Source organism: Malaclemys terrapin, chromosome 1 (assembly GCF_027887155.1).
Source record: "Malaclemys terrapin pileata isolate rMalTer1 chromosome 1, rMalTer1.hap1, whole genome shotgun sequence".
Lineage (NCBI taxonomy): Eukaryota > Metazoa > Chordata > Testudines > Emydidae > Malaclemys > Malaclemys terrapin.
In genome coordinates, this window is record NC_071505.1 from 126,242,344 (window position 1) to 126,260,406 (window position 18,063).

General features: G+C 40.3%; 1 protein-coding gene across 4 annotated transcripts in view; it reads left to right on the top strand.

Moving 5' to 3' along the window:
- The window catches only part of ATXN10 (ataxin 10), a 177,765-nt gene that overhangs the window by 130,338 nt on the left and 29,364 nt on the right, over positions 1-18,063 (top strand). The gene's annotated exons all lie outside the window — the stretch shown is intronic.

Here is an 18,063-nt window from a genome sequence, read left to right on the forward strand (position 1 = left end):
ATCAAAAATAGTTTTTAACATGTTATATAGTATTTCTTAACCAAAGCCCTTAACAGATAAAGTGGCAAATTAATTACTTATCCTCCACCTTTCACTAAAATCTTTTGAGAATCCTGTCTACCATGTGTATATATAGGAACGTGGAGAAAGAAAATAGCAGAAACCATTGATAATGTCTTTCTACTATTTTCATTTTTCGAGTCTACAAGGAACTTTCTCCTCCCAGTTTTTTTCTTGGCTGTAGAATTAGGGATGATATAAATATGCTCAATAAATTATTCTTTATTACAGTTATTTAAAACATATTAGCACTATTGAAGTCAATTCATAATTGTAATAGGAAACTCATGGGTGTGTCATTCTGGGAAATTGCCACCACTTGGGTGGTTGTGGTGTTTTGCCTTCTGCTTCAAGCCTAGTGATGCACCTCCAGCATTGCAATCTCAGCATGATGTGCCATTGTATCGTACTGCTTAAGTGTACCAAGAAATACAGCAGTCATCAGTATTAACTACGATGTGCTTTAAAATCATTGTCTTTTTTCCTGCTTTTGAAGTTTTGAGGACTGTGTGTAGAAACCGTTGCCACAAATCAACTTTTATTTTTGATAATTAAAATTCTTTTTCTCTTAACACTTTTAACTGGTGATTTAAACTGAAGTAAAAGGAAAACTGAACACAACAGTGAACATCGTTTTTACAATAAGTGGTACATCTCATCTTTCCAGAGTGATTGATAGGTATTTTTGTTTGTTGTTTAACCAAACACAAACATGTGCCTAGGCATCTCCCAAAATTGAGGAATTTACAGACTTATATTAGACATAATCCAATGAAAGGGTAACAGAGATGGTTGGGGTGTGGGGGGAGAAAGCGAAGACATGATTGCATGGTTACTACTCAAGTACTATTGTAATAATGCTAGGGTGACCAGATAGCAACTGTGAAAAAATGGGACGGGGGTGGGGGGGGTAATAGGCACTTATATAAGAAAAAGTCCCAAAAAACGGGACTGTTCCTATAAATATGGGACATCTGGTCACCCTAAATAATGCAAGCATGTTGAAGTTGTGTTCTTCCTCCTCAACCCTTCCCCCACCAATCCCACCCCTGCATTCACATAGTAAGTGGATATCTGTCGTAGCTGACATCGACTAGGTGTCGAGGAGTACTGGATTTTAAGGGGGGGGGTGAATGAGATTAAGACTGGTTGCTTTACAAATCAGTTCTGGAGGGATGTAGGGGCACAGCTGGAAGAAAATGATCAAGCTGTGGTGGGAGAATGGACAAACATATTGAAGCTGGCGTTGGCAGAAAGGAGGAGGTGGGAATGTGAAATAAACTGGTACTGCTGCAGAGTTAAGATTTCATCTTAACAAGCACTAATAATCAAAGGACAACTAGAATCTATTCTTTAGCGTATGTGCATTTTTTTTATAAATGTTGTATACTGGTTGTATCATCAAATATTTGTGCAGTTTCAACTGATCTAAGTCACATGGGCCTGATCCTGCAAGGTACTGAATGCCCTCAAAGCCCCACTGAAGCAACATGACTGCTGCTAATGGACCCTTGGTTATGCCCCCCGTTCTCTGGCTCATTGACTCTGTGCCAGCAGAGCTAGATACATTGGCTCTACCACCAGAATCCACAGGGAGGAGTTGCAAAGAGGCTGCAACTTAGTGAAGAATGCGGCCCTCTGACTGTTGCATTATGCAACCTTTACTGGGAAGGGTTTAAAGTTCTAGCATATTTACATAATTGGCAGGTAAAAGCTGAATCACTTTAAAAAGCATTCTGTTAAAAGTATACTACCATCTTTCGCAGGGGCTTATTATCTTAAATCCTCAAGCGTACTACAGAACCACCACAGGATCAAGTTGTAACCCAAGAACCCCTTTATGCCCACTGGTGAGGGGGTTACAGGAATGTCCTGTTTCTAATATGCACATTCTGGGTCATCAAAGAATGTCATGTGTGGTTTTAAATGAAAGCCAGGGTCACACTGGTCATGAATATCATTATGCAATGTATGTATAGATACTATGTAACAAGTTACATATGCTGTAAATATGTTTTAAAATCTGTATTGTGGCAGAGTTGACACACAGATTTTCTGTCAGACAAGAGCTGTTTATTCACCCATGTCTCAATCGGATGTAAATTTCCTTGTAAGCTTAACACAGTGTGGAGAGGTGTGAAATCAAAAGGAAAGCAGTACACAGGAAAAATAAGCCACAGGTGGTACAGACAATGAATTTTGCGGGATATAAGTAGAAGGCAAATAAATCACTTTCACCCTGCACCTAGGAAATAAATGGACACCTTGGCTGAAACATTGCAGATAACATTGGGGGTGAGAAACATCTTTAGACAGGAAATTAACCTGTCTATTATATCAGCAAACAGGGAGAAGCACACTCCTCACAGCTTTGTGTGGAAGCTATCACCCTTTAGAACAGCACCCTGACTACTGTTCACCTGCCTGGGAGCCATGTGCCATGGAGGATTCTCTAAGCAGACATTTCTCCTCAGAACACAAGTGGGAGCTGCATGATCTAGCTCACGGGGAGGTGTTTTGGGTATGGGCTCTTCCTTCCACAGATCTTTGTTAATTTAACCTGTTAAATTTAGTCTCTAGAAAGTGTTTGATTTTGTTTATTATGGAACAATTTGTTTCCAATAGCCTTATTCACTATCACTTGAATCTTTATATACTTGTTTTAACTATAAATAGAACTCTTTGCTGTGATGTTAAGCAAAGTGTTGATCTTGAGTTGAATCATACAAACTGGCATGTACACTATTTTCTTTGGGGATAGCAGACCTGGTATTTCTGTGTGTGTTCAGTAGATAAAGGGCTGGACACTACAGAGGAACACTTCAGTTAGAGTTGAACCTACAAAGCAAAGAAAGGGCTGGCATAGCCAAGAGAAGAGGGCTTGGTTGGTGAAGCACCAAGTGCTGGTGGTGTCAGGGAGCTGATACCCAGTTAAGTACAAAGAAGAACAGGAGTACTTGTGGCACCTTAGAGACTAACAAATTTATTAGAGCATAAGCTTCTTTTTGCGGATACAGACTAACACGGCTGCTACTCTGAAATCAGTTAAGTACAATCACGCCTCCCTCACGCTGGAGGCAGGCAGGTAACAAGGTGACTCGCAGTTCTCACTATCCTGAGAACCATCACGCAAGTCCATCTGGGAACTTGCTTATATTTTTCGCTAATGAAAAATTTCACTAGCAACTAGGATGTCTTGTTAGCCTCATCCCTTAGCCAGGCAAGCTTTTCAGTGCCTACTTGTTTTGACTAAGTCCTTAGTCCTAACTGCACAGTAGATCCACATTTTCCTGTGTATTCTCACAATGGGGCCAAAACCTTCAACTTCTGGGGAAGAAATTAAAGTTTGCAGATTTCACGGCACCTCTGAGCTGGTGGTCTGTCTGCTCACTTCCAAAAGAGAGTTCCACTGTTGGATCCCAGGATGTCCACTGTAGTCCTTGAGGTAAATCTAAAAAATAGCCTCTTGGCACCATTTTGGTGGGCAAAATCTCCTTTTAATAACTCCATGGCAATAAAAAACTTATGGTGGATCTTTCTGCAGAGTGCTTAGTGGTAGTACGGAGCCTAGTTTTTTAATTAGCCATTAATTTTTGAAAAAATTCCTAATATGCAGATTTTTGTTATATTATTTAAATGAAAGGAAACACACTTTGATTATTTTTTTATTCAACACATTGTTCATTAGTAAGCAAAAAGGAGCATGTTAATTTCATATTAATTTCAAATCTAAAATGACAAAATATATAATTAAATCATTCCCATAATGTAAATACTACATCATGTAATAGAATTGTCTCTCTCCATGTTTCTTGTAGCTTTTTTCAGTGCCACTGATGATGTACATTCTGCCACAACTACATTGATACATCAAGCCCACAATAATATAAAATGGGTAACCCACTAACAATCCGGTATACAGCGTCTGACTGGAATGTCATCTCCGTTTGTATCATCTTCCTCATCTGACTTGTCCTCAATACTGTCACATCATGCTCATCTTCATTCATGCTTTCACATGTTTGCATCCTATGATGTTCTGGAGAGCATTTGAATCCATTTGCAAGGCACTGGCAATCAAGTAGTTTTCATTCTTTGATGCTTATACAAGTTGTCAGCTTCAAGACTATCTCAGGAGCAGGTGGGCCATTCATCCATTCTTTTGTCAACTCACCCTCCTCCATGACCCTGCTAGGCCCTGGTTCAGGGCTGGGTATGACAGCATACTTCTCCGGGCTCCTATGCCAGATAGCAGCCTGGTCAATGGCACACTGAGCATGCAAGTAGAGGTAGTCTTTGCATGGAGACCAGCTGGCCATATTCAACATCTCCCTTCTTAGTTTGGAACAGCTCGCATCTTAGCACATTCACCTCTGTTATATTTGATTGAGCTGATGTATTCTACAGGTGAATTCCTGAAGAAGAAAAAGGTTTGCAGACAAGACCCAGTGTTGCCATTGCTCCATCAGTGCTCTCGGAGGAGCCTCTTTTCTAGTGATCAACTTTAAGCCAGTCACTTTCCCACATCCTGCAAATGCACTAACAGAATCACAACCATTCCTAATAGGGCTCTGCACACTTCCTTTCCTATTGATATGCCAAGTTTGCTTATTGTGACACCCTGGCACCCCAATATTCATCACTGTCATGTAATTAGGATATGTTTTGTACGAAGTATGCCCTATGAGGTATCATTCTAAAAGTCTTGATCTGCTAGACATTAATATCTCGTTGGATTGTATGTGCTGTTGTCGTATGTGACATTATGAAGTTTGGCTATGTATGTGTTACTGAAACATATTGTGAGGTTGAAAACACCCACAAGCAGACTTTCAGGTACAACAGTACAAAGGCCAAACAATGTTAATGGCTTATTGAGGAAATGCACACAAGCACAAGGATTACCCCAGGAACTGAGTACAATAGAAACCTCTCAGAGATAGCACTACACAATGGGAACTGTTTGACCCTGGTCACAGCAAAAGAGCTTTCCAGCAAGTGGGAAGAAGATATAAAAGGAGGAAATATCATGATGGGACCTCACTCACTACAACACCACTCCTGAAAAGGCTTAAGGGGCAAGGATTGAACTGTGGGAAGTGATGGTCCCAGGCTAGAGGGATTTTTAGCCGGAAACCTGGGAAAGCCAAGGCATCTTGTGCTTTAAGAATCTGCCAGCCTGTATATCACTCAGGGTGAGAATTTGTTAATTCATATCCTACTTATCTAGTGTGTTAAGATCAGCTTGCATTTTTGTTTATTTACTAAGGTAATCTGCTTTGATCCGTTTGCTATCACTTCTAATCACTTATTAACTACAAAAGATAGATTTTAAACTTGTTTTTGTTTTGTCTAAAATCAGTGTGTTAAAATAACTTGGGGCAGAAAGCTGTTGTATATCTCTCTCCACATTAAGGGAGGGGCGAATTTTATGATTTTACGCTGTACAGTTCCCTGTGCAGCGCAAGACAGTATAATTTTGGGTTTACACTCCAGAGGGGCGTGCGTGCCTTAGCAACTGGGAGGTTGAGCTGAGCCTTCCCATGCAGAGCTGATCTCGGCATGTGTGTGTGTGAAGCTGTAGCTGGGTGTGTCCCTATCTGTGTGTATGCTGGTGAAAGAGCAAGCTTGGAGAGTTTGGCAACTTATCACAGCACCACAGTGTGAAAGGGAGCCCAGGCTGGTGGGTCAGGCAGACTCAGTGGTACCCCAGTTCCAAGTGGCACCCCGGGGGGAAACAGCCACACATACAGCTATATAACTCATTTGATTTTTGGTGCCAAATCTTACATTTTGCTGATGTCCCTGAAGAAATCAAGGATAAGAATTAGCACATCAGTGTCCTCAGATACAGTAATAACTGATTCATGGTTAAGAACATAAGAATGGCCATACTGGGTCAGACCAAAGGTCCATCCAGTCCAGTATCCTGTTTACCGACAGTGGCCAATGCCAGGTGCCCCCAACAGGTAATGATCAAGTGATCTCTCTCCTGCCTTCCATCTCCACCCTCTGACAAACAGAGGCTAGGGACACCATTCCTTACCCATCGTGGTTATTACCCATTAATGGACTTAACCTCCATGAATTTATCCAGTTCTCTTTTAAACCCTGTTATTGTCCTAGCCTTCACAACCTCCTCAGGCAAGGAGTTCCACAAGTTGACTGTGCGCTGTGTGAAGAACTTCCTTTTATTTGTTTTAAACCTGCTGCCCATTAATTTCAGTTGGTGGTCCCTAGTTCTTATATTATGGGAACAAGTAAATACTTTTTCCTTATTCACTTTCTGCACACCACTTATGATTTTATATACCTCTAGCATATCCCCCCTTAGTCTCCTCTTTTCCAAACTGAAAAGTCCTAGCCTCTCTAATCTCTCCTAATATGGAACCCGTTCCAAACCCCTAATCATTTTAGTTGCCCTTTTCTGAACTTTTTCTAATGCCAGTATATCTTTTTTGAGATGAGGAGACCACATCCGTATGCAGTATTGAAGATGTGGGCGTACCATGGATTTATAAGATTCTTTGATGTATGCTAGGGCTTGTAGGCTAGGACTTTTCAGTTTGGAAAAGAGGAGAGTAAGGGTCAGATCAGATGAGAAACATTCACATAAAGAATCGGACACATCAGAAAAGGGCAGACAAATAAACAGTGACAAGCTTTTTAAAGTGCTTGTACACAAATGCTAGAAGTCTAAATAATAAGATGGGTGAATTAGAGTGCCTCATGATAAAGGAGGATATTGATATAATAGGTATCACAGCAACCTGGTGGACTGAGGACAATCAATGGGACACAATCATTCTGGGGTACAAAGTATATCGGAAGGACAGAAGAGGTTGTGCGGGGGGGTGGAGGGGAGTGGCACTATATGTGCAAGAAAATGTAGAATCAATTGAAGTAAAAATCTTAAGTGAATCCACATGTTCCATAGAATCTCTGTGGATAGGAATTCCATGTTCTAATAAGAATATAACATTAGGGATCTATTATCGACCACCTGACCAGGACCATGATAGTGATGATGAAATACTATCAAAATTAAAAACTCAATAATAGTGGGGGATTTCAATTATCCCCATATTGACTGGGAACATGTCTCTGCATTTCGTCCTGAGGTGACAAAATTTCTCGATACTTTAAATGACTGCTTCTTGGAGCAGCTGGTATGGGAACCCACAAGGGGAGAAGCAACTCTAGATTTAGTCCTGAGTGGAGCGCAGGAGCTGGTCCAAGAGGTAACTATAACAGGACCACTTGGAAATAGTGACCATAATATAACAACATTTAACATCCCTATGGTGGGAAGAACATCTCAGCAGTCCAGCACTGTGGCATTTAATTTCAAAAAGGGGAACTACGCAAAAATGAGGGGGTTAGTTAAACAGAAATTAAAAGGTACAGTGACTAAAGTGAAATCACTGCAAGCTGCATGGGCGCTTTTTAAAGACACCATAATAGAGGCCCAACTTCAGTGTATACCCCAAATTAAGAAACACAGTAAAAGAACTAAAAAAGAGCCACTGTGGCTTAACAACCATGTAAAAGAAGCAGTGAGAGATAAAAAGACTTCCTTTAAAAAGTGAAAGTCAAATCCTAGTGAGGTAAATAGAAAGCATAAACACTGCCAAATTAAGTGTAAAAATGTAATAAGAAAAGCCAAAGAGGAGTTTGAAGAACGGCTAGCCAAAAACTCCAAAGGTAATAACAAAATGTTTAAGTACATCAGAAACAGGAAGCCTGCTAAACAACCAGTGGGGCCCCTTGATGATTGAGATACAAAAGGAGCGCTTAAAGACGATAGTCATTGAGGAGAAACTACATGGATTCTTTGCTTCAGTCTTCACGGCTGAGGATGTTAGGGAGATTCCCAAACCTGAACGGGCTTTTGTAGGTGACAAAACTGAGGAACTGTCACAGATTGAAGTGTCACTAGAGGAGGTTTTGAAATTAATTGATAAACTTAACATTAACAAGTCACCGGGACCAGATGGCATTCACCCAAGAGTTCTGAAAGAACTCAAATGTGAAATTGCGGAACTATTAACTAGGGTTTGTAACCTGTCCTTTAAATCGGTTTCTGTACCCAACGACTGGAAGATAGCTAATGTAACGCCAATATTTAAAAAGGGATCTAGAGTTGATCCTGGCAATTACAGACCGGTAAGTCTAATGTCGGTACCGGGCAAATTGGTCGAAACAATAGTAAAGAATAAAATTGTCAGACACGTAGAAGAACATAAATTGTTGGGCAAAAGTCAACATGGTTTCTGTAAAGGGAAATCGTGTCTTACTAATCTATTAGGGTTCTTTGAAGGGGTCAACAAACGTGGACAAGGGGGATCCAGTGGACATAGTGTACTTAGATTTCCAGAAAGCCTTTGACAAGGTCCCTCAGCAAAGGCTCTTAGGTAAATTAGGTTGTCATGGGATAAAAGGGAAAGTCCTTTCATGGATTGAGAACTGGTTAAAAGCCAGGGAACAAAGGGTAGGAATTAATGGTAAATTCTCAGAATGGAGAGGGGTAACTAGTGGTGTTCCCCAAGGATCAGTCCTCGGACCAATCCTATTCAACTTATTCATAAATGATCTGGAGAAAGGGGTAAACAGTGAGGTGGCAAAGTTTGCAGATGATACTAAACTGCTCAAGAAAGTTAAAACCAAAGCAGACTGTGAAGAACTTCAACAAGATCTCACAAAACGAAGTGATTGGGCAACAAAATGGCAAATGAAATTTAATGTGGATAAATGTAAAGTAATGCACATTAGAAAAAATAACCCCAACTATACATACAATATGATGGGGGCTAATTTAGCTACAACAAATCAGGAAAAAGATCTTGGGGACATCATGGATAGTTCTCTGAAGATGTCCAGACAGTGTGCAGAGGTGGTCAAAAAAGCAAACAGGATGTTAGGAATCATTAAAAAGGGGATAGAGAATAAGATGGAGAATATATTATTACCCTTATATAAATCTATGGTACGCCCACATCTCGAATACTGCGTAGAGATGTGGTCTCCTCATCTCAAAAAAGATATACTGGCACTAGAAAAGGTTCAGAGAAGGGCAACTAAAATGATTAGGGGTTTGGACAGGGTCCCATATGAAGAGAGATTAAAGAGGCTAGGACTTTTCAGTTTGGAAAAGAGGAGACTAAGGGGGGATATGATAGAGGTATATAAAATGATGAGTGATGTGGACAAAGTAGATAAGGAAAAGTTATTTACTTATTCCCATAATACAAGAACTAGGGGTCACCAAACGAAATTAACAGGTAGACAGGATTCTTGGTCTGACCCAGTACAGCCATTCTTATGCTTAGCATGTCACATCTGAGTGTCTTCCTCTTCTTGTGAAGAGGACTACTAAAGAAAGTTTGATGCCCCTTCTCTGACGAGCTTGTTACAGTGTTCCTGGCATGTCACATACATTGTTTTCTCACCTATTTTCTCCAGGAAATAGGGCTTTTTCCATTCATCGTATAAGAATCTGATGAGAGCGGTCTTGCTGGTAGAACATCCAGGAACTCAGTCAGCTGACCAGGACGAGGCTGGTCTAGCCTCATGATCGGAGAGAGCGTTAGGCCTCGTGGTCGGAGTCTGAATCAGTAGTCAGAAGCTGGAGCCGAGGGTCAAGCTGGAGAGAACAGGGTAGCAGATGAAGAGGGTTCAAGGCAGGGGCAGGACACAGGCAAGGCTGGACGCAAATCAGGAGTAGGAGGAACGAGGTAACGCAGGATCTGGCACAGTGGTGGGCCAGAACATTGAGCAGCCAGCGAGGAGCTGCTGCTGCTGGCTTAAGAGCAGCGGCCTGCTTGCCCTTGTAGCCAATCAGGCAGCTATACTGACTAGGCCGCCTGGAGATTAGCTCTGCTGCAGGCCCTGATTCCCGACGTATGGGCTGCCATTGTTGGCTCTTGTGGCGAGATACAATGTTGGTCAACGGCACTTCAGGGCCTGACCTTCTGTTTTCCCGCTACGTTTTTAATGATGTCATTGAACACATTTATCCTGTCACTGTCCATTCCAGTCTTCAAAGCTGACATAGATGTTCTCTGATCAATTACCATACATTTTGTTCTCAACATTTATTTTGTGTACAAAAGCCATTCCATCTCCAGTGCAGTCAGGACGACTAGGGATTGTGTCCACTGCTGTTACTATTTTCTTAAGACTCTTTGCCAGGGCTGCTGCATTCGTCTTCTTCACACTGCCAACAAAGTTGACGAGACCCCAAGGCACAGGGGTCCTCAGAGGTGCAGCAACACTTCCCTCATGTCCAAATTCCAACTTGCTGCTTCCAAAAGCATTTGGCCAAAAACCTTGTGATCCATCTTTAATATAATCTTCTTGTTTGAGGCTTTCATTTCCCTGGATTTCTTTGTCACTGAATGTCTACAGTTTTTGCTTTGGCAGCCTATCATAGAAGTTTTGGTTTGGCTGTTCTGTCTCTAGCCTGTTACGTCGGAAAGCTATGTATGCACCTTCTCCTTCTCTTCTTTGTATATAACAGATCCTCTCGAACATCTTCTGGAGCTACAGAACCAAGGGGGAGTGAGGGTTTTTGTTTTTTGTTTTTTTGGACAGGTGAGAAAAAGATTCATTATGGCAAAGGTCAAGCAAGTGTTTTTTATTTTTGGGTTTTTTGTTTTGTTGCAATGGCTGGTAAATTTTTGTGGTTCAGTCTTCCGTGCTATGTGAGGATCTTGCCATTATTTGTTCCCTGCGGTATCTGAAGGCATTTTCGAAAACTAGTCCAGCAGATGAAGTCCAAATTCTGTTTGATCTTCTCCAGCAGCGTAATTTATTTGGTACAAATGGCGGATTCGAAAGGAAGGTGACACGAGCTCTTTTAGATTTCCTTTCACTGAAGGTACCATTTCTGCTTGCAGCTACATCAACCAGAAGGGTAGAAGAAATCCCAACATTTTCTATAAAATGTCCATTCATTACGTATCATCCTGACAAAATTGTTCCTGAGAAATATATTTCCATCTTCAGAGAAAAATTCCAGTTTCCATATTAATCAAGAGAGATTCCTTCTGCCCCAGTCCAACATGAGAAAAGGAAAATAACTTTCACTTTTTATCGAGTCTTTAGTCCTTAAATTTTACCTGTATTGGGATCAACTGTATTTGTCCTTTTTGGAGAGTCACAAAAGTATCAGTCTGGACAAAAAGTAGCTAAATGAATCCATTGGTATCTCTAACAAGGGGTCTCTTTTGTCTCTTCAATAAAAGTCCATCAGGCCAAAAGTCAGACTAATTCTTGGACAGAAAAGAGGGAGCCTTTGTGAAAAAGGTTTGCAAAGTGACCACCTTTAAATCCATTCACTCCTTTTGTTATAGGATCAATGCTAATATCTCAGATAACAGTTCTTAGGGACCATGTTCTAAAGACCATGGAGTAAAAATAGTCAATAGGTTTATTTTCCATATCCCTAATATGGCTATTTGGTATTTCTCTTTACGGCCCAATTGTGCAAATTACTGAAGCTAATCTCTGCAGAAAGGGGAATTTTGCCCCTATCCCTGAAGTAGGTTTCTGTGAGAGTCAGTAGCTGCAGTTGTTGGTTTTTCCTACACCATTGGTTGTTGGTGATCACAAGATGTGTGTGTCAGTTTTCGTGACGTGTCTCTTCTAGTTCTTGTTTACTAGCAGCAGCCCCTTGTGGTCAGAAATTTTTCTTTCAATTTGTTCCTCTTCTTGTCTGTTTGTTGCCGGCAGTGAGAGTAGGGGCCTTTTAGCATAGATTACTAGAGCTACTCACATAATCTCATTTTGCTTGCAGGGAAAATGTTCCCTTTTTTTGTGCCATAGCTGCAACACATGCTATGTCTGTGAAATATGTATTGTCTCTGTAGCTGAAATAATGATGCAAGAGATAGAACTGAGAAACAAAACCAGTCACACATGTTCCAGTGGAAGAGCCATTTCTGTTGAAGCATATCTTGTCTAAAGACATGTAGAAGTTCTTATTACAGCACATTAAATTTTTTGCCAACAAGACAATTGCTTAGGGATTTTTAATCTTACCATGCTTTTATGCTTAACACAGTCTTGTTCTTTAGCACCTATTTAACCATAAATGTGCCTGGTTGTTTTGGAGAGAATACAGGTATTTGTTGTTTTATTTATTTGTATTGGGGTACCATTAGGAACTCCAGCTCCATTGTACTAGAGGCTGTAGGTAACACTCTCTCTCTCACACACACACACACACACACACACACACACACACACACACACACACACACACACACACACACCTCTTACATTCTGAGTAATGGGGCCAACTTTAGAGGTGTCTGAATTTAACTCTAGCAGTAGTCTAAATTCCTGTTACTTATGCTTTCTTTGGGCCTTGTGAATGTTCATGTTAAACTAGTAATAATCAGTAATAACAACTTCCATGCACTTTATAAGAAAATACTGCATTCTGGTATAATATGAGGGATGGCAGTCTTGCCTTTTTGCCTCCTCCTCCTACAGCCAACAGAGAAAGAGGGTTTGTTGTATCCCTAGCAGAGCCTAAGGGCCTCTTATTTTTTCCCTACTCTTCACCACTGTCACAACTAAAACTCCCAGACACAACCATTATCCTTCTGGCTACAGGTGACTAAATAATGCTCTTTTCCAAGCCCATCCATGCAACTTCCTAACTGGATATAATCATACTTCCTCGGTGCACTACAGGGGTGCTAAACCCCTCCTATATCCCACATGCAGTCACTGAGCATTTTTCTGGGCCCTCAACACAAAGGTGAATTTCATCCTTAGACAAAATAAACACCTGAGATATGATATACTCCTGGTGTGAGCAGATAAATCTCCATTAATGCCAATAAAATTGCGCATCTGCCAGCAGCAGCGAATTTGACCTCTGCTGTGCAACTTTTGGACTGCATAATTTCAGTGTTCAGTCTGATTTAGCAATTACTACTTCTCAGAACTGACATGTCCTAACATATCTAAATAATACTCAATACATACTTGTCTTTCTTTCTAGGACTCAGTTGGCATCTTTTGTTGAGGGAAGGCCAATTTGTAAATTGGTCTATAACACTGGTCTACAATTTTTGAGAAGTCATCTGCTTCAGAGATAAAATGTGCTATTTATTATGTATCTTGATGTGCTGAGTTCAAATATGACAATTAAAACAACTGATTGGCTACTGGTTTCTAAGATATTTAAGTTTTTACATTTTATGTCTATGTATATTGTGTAGATAGTAGAGTTTTAATCATAAATTATAAACCTAGGTCTTTTCATATGTGTATGGTTGCTTTACATGATATTTCACCTGTCCTGTTTATGTAACACTTTAAAAATCAGCAAAAGGGTTATATAAAATTTATTATGAAAAAAAGGCAAAAAACTATTATGAACATAGTTTAGTCCTATTCAGTGTCTACTCAGCACTTCTTGGCTTGTCTCTTGTATTCATTAAATGGAGCATCTCTTGTCACTGTCCAGCAATAGTCTGCAAGCATTGATGGGCTCCATTTGCACTGATAGCGTTTCTCCATTGTTGCAATGTCCTGGTGAAATCGCTCGCTGTGCTCGTCGCTCGCTGCTCCGCAGTTCGGTGGAAAAAAATCTAGATGAGAGTGCAAAAAATACATCTTTAGTGACATGTTGCAACCAAGGCTTTTGTATGCCTTGAGGAGATTTTCCACCAACAACTTGTAGTTGTCTGCCTTGTTGTTTCTGAGAAAATTTATTGCCACTAACTGGAAGACTTTCCATGCCGTCTTTTCCTTGCCACGCAGTGCATGGTCAAATGCATCATCTCAAAGAAGTTCACGAATCTGAGGACCAACAAAGACACCTTCCTTTATCTTAGCTTCACTTAACCTTGGAAATTTTCCATGGAGGTACTTGAAAGCAGCTTGTGTTTTGTCAATGGCCTTGACAAAGTTCTTCATCAGACCCAGCTTGATGTGTAAGGGTGGTAACAAAATCTTCCTTGATTCAACAAGTGGTGGATGCTGAACACTTTTCCTCCCGGGCTCCAATGACTGTCGGAGTGGCCAATCTTTCCTGATGTAGTGGGAATCTCTTGCACGACTATCCCATTCACAGAGAAAACAGCAGTACTTTGTGTATCCAGTGTGCAGACCAAGCAAGAGAGCAACAACCTTCAAATCGCCACAAAGCTGCCACTGATGTTGGTCATAATTTATGCACCTCAAAAGTTGTTTCATGTTGTCATAGGTTTCCTTCATATGGACTGCCTGACCAACTGGAATTGATGGCAAAACATTGCCATTATGCAGTAAAACAGGTTTAAGACTCGTCTTCAATGAATCAATGAAAAGTTTCCACTCATCTGGATTGTGAATGATGTTGAGGGCTGCCATCACACCTTCGATGTTGTTGCAGGGTACAAGATCACCTTCCATGAAGAAGAATGGGACAAGATCCTTTTGACAGTCACGAACATGGAAACCCTAACATCACCTGCCAGGAGATTCCACTGCTGTAGTCTGGAGCCCAACAGCTCTGCCTTACTCTTGGGTAGTTCCAAATCCCTGACAAGGTCATTCAGTTCACCTTGTGTTATGAGGTGTGGTTCAGAGGAGGAGGATGGGAGAAAATGTGGGTCCTGTGACATTGGTGGTTCAGGACCAGAAGTTTCATCCTCTTCCTCTTCCTCGTCTGACTCGAGAATGATTCTGGTGCATCAGGAACCCGGCAGTCCTTCTCCATGGGATACTGGGCGTATAGCTGATGGAATGTTTGGATAATGCACAGTGCACTTTTTCTTCTTTGACACACCTTTCCCGACTGGAGGCACCATGTAGAAGTAACAATTGCTGGTATGATCTGTTGGCTCTCTCCAAATCATTGGCAGTGCAAAAGGCATAGATTTCCTTTTCCTGTTCAACCACTGGCGAAGATTTGTTGCACAAGTGTTGCAGCATATGTGTGGGGCCCACCTCTTGTCCTGACCTCCAATTTTGCAGCCAAAATAAAGGTGATAGGCTTTCTTAACCATAGTGGTTATACTGCGCTTTTGTGATGCAAAAGTCATTTCACCACAAACATAGCAGAAGTTATCTGCACTGTTCACACAAGTACGAGGCATCGCTGCTTACTTTGACTAAACAGAAATGTGTCCCTTTGCAAAATCAAACACTGACAAATAAGAGAGCACGACACTGTATGATTTCTAGAGCTGATCTAGGGCAATTTGTTCCGCAGAGTGATGTAAGCTTCGTTATGATTGCATCATCCATGACTTGTAGGAATAACATGATGCAATTCATATCATGTATGACGCAATACCAGCTTCAGATTGCATCATTCATTGTTTTGCCTAAAAAAGCAAGTCCTGTCCAAACCCAGTCATAGATTTATTCATAGCTCCAGTCAAAGATGTATTTTAGTCATTTCTGGTTTAAATTGAGATCCCTTCCCTTTATAACTCACTTATCCTCCGCCATTCCCAAGTCAAGGGTCGTATATACTGACCCAACAGCATATCTTGAAAACTAGAGCCAATCAACACTTTTAAGCATAATTTCCGTTCTCAGTGACCCAGAATTAGTAAAGTTTGACTACATTTATTTCAGAAGCATTTTGGCTGTAGAGCAGTGTAATTATTGCTTTTCAGTATTGTAGATTTGGGGAGATTGTTTTGATTAGTGACTTCTACACATTGAAATAAATAGCTTGTGAAAGTCCCGCTTAAAAAAGGGAAAAATAACTGACAATGTCTCTTTTTTTAAGTCCCTTTGTGAATGGGAGGCCTTTTTCATAAGTGTGATACATTTGGACTCTCCATTTTGTTCACCATTTTGATATTGTCCTAAGAAACATAATTACAGACTATTGTTCACATTATAGAATGGTACTATGGAGCAGTGTTTTAAAAGATAATTGTTTAGTTACACTATTTTTAAAGTGTTGCTTCAGTTTAATTCAGTATTTATCGAGAGTCTAGTGTTTAGTTACCTGATTAGGTTTATATAATCGTCTAATCTTCGTTAATTTTCTTAATTGATAGTAACTGACATTTACTGTCAAATGTGGCATTCTTTCTAGAAAGCAGTACAAGAAATTGTGATGCAATATTATCTTTTCAAGATTTCAAGTACTTATTGATGTGAAAATCGCAGGTGGTGTAAGGATGAAATTATGACCCATTAATGTCATTGATAAAATTCCCATTGATTTCAGTGCGGCCAAGATTTCAGCCTAAATGTAGACTGCAGTTTTATTTAATTGCTTAAACCAGCATAATTGTTCCTGTAGAACATAACAGCCCTTCAGAAAATTACCTGGCATTATGCTAATCCAGTGCAGTACCTAATTGTTCACCAATAGGCACCACTACGTAAGTAGAGGCTACTTTTTTTGCCGCCTTCTTCTAATCCAGGTCAATGGGCATAAGTGCTGGCAAAAAGTTACTTGTATCTTTGCAGGGCTGGGGGCAACAACCATTAACTTCTTCCCTGTGTGTGTGTCTGTGTGTGATATTTGTGTAGATTTGTCCCTTCTCAAACAAAATTGATCAGTCCCCAACTGCCCTCCCCCACATCTCCATCCTGTACACTCTTCCCAGGACACTACATACTACCTTGATGGTAAGGTTGCTGAGGTTCACATATTGTCCCCTCCACCCCCATCTCTGTAGAAATCCATAGAAAAGGTGTCACACCTTATATTCATTACTTAGAGGTACTTCTGTGCCTAAGAACTGCTCTTTAAAGAAGAAAATTAAGGATTACCACCAGTTGGTCAATCATGCTAGTGTGGCTTTGTTGAAACTGTGCTGCCCAGGAGTAAGGCGGGAAAGCTGGGGGGGCGGCTCATAATCTGAGAGTTTAGGGATATGACCACTGCCCATTTTGTAGACAAATTGTACCAAGTTGGTGCAAGATTTAAAAGATACTCTTTGAGATTTTTTTTTTCCAGCCCCGATGGATATTTTTGAGGGAGAGCCATTGTAATTTAAAAACTTATAGTCAACTCAACCATATAATGAACATTAGTAAACAAAGATTGCCTTGAAGAATGTTTCAGAGGAAGCATTACCAAAGTAATCTTTCATTTGCGCACACAGTAGGGTTCCTTTCTGCCTTACTTCATCACACCTACTCTGCTGTAACTCATGGTGTACCTACAGAAGTAAGTGAATTGGACATAGCCTTCCTAGACGCAAAAAATGGAACCCAGTTGTTTTAATTATCTGTATATTTTCTCATTTTATGCTGTTCAAGCTAATATAAATGGTGGTTCATGAGTTTTGTAATTAGCATTTCTTGTTTACTGCATGAATATGGACAGGTTGATGCTTGTGCTGTAGTTTGCTGCTCATGTTCCCATCGATTGAAGGAAACTCATCAGTACCACAGTAACTATTGAGCACTTGAGACTTTTAATTAAATTTTACTTGTACAGAGTATTTTTTTAATATGCCACTTGAGTGTCTGATTTTAATCAGACCTGAACAAACTGCCTGACTTATTTCAGTTGACAGCACTTGATGTAGATTAATGTTACTGTTCAACATTTCATTGATGGAAAATAGAAGGTAATGTTCTGGGTGGATCAGAGTTTGGCCACAGAGTGTAAAAAATTGCTTGCAAATGCAGATGACAATTGGATTATTAAAAGGTCACTGTTTGTTCAAGCTTTGAAGTGTAATATCATATGTGATGTCCTGTGGAAATCACAAGAAATAGCCTGGATGGAATGCATATTTTAAAACTTGTTTTACAAATTCAATTTCTTCTAGATATAGTTATGTACGTTAGCATAGATGTGCTAAAATAGCTTTTAAGAGCTATCAGAGCTTCTTTGGGGGGGTTTTCTGATAAGCTATGTCAGTTACAGTCTCTGTCTATTTCTGCTGTTACTTGCTCATGTAATCATTGAAATTCTATACTAATATTGTATGGAGTGGGGTTCATAAAAGTGGTATTTTGTTAAATTAATCTCTTAATTTGGTTATTGTTTGCTGTTATGCTGTTGAGATTCACATTTCA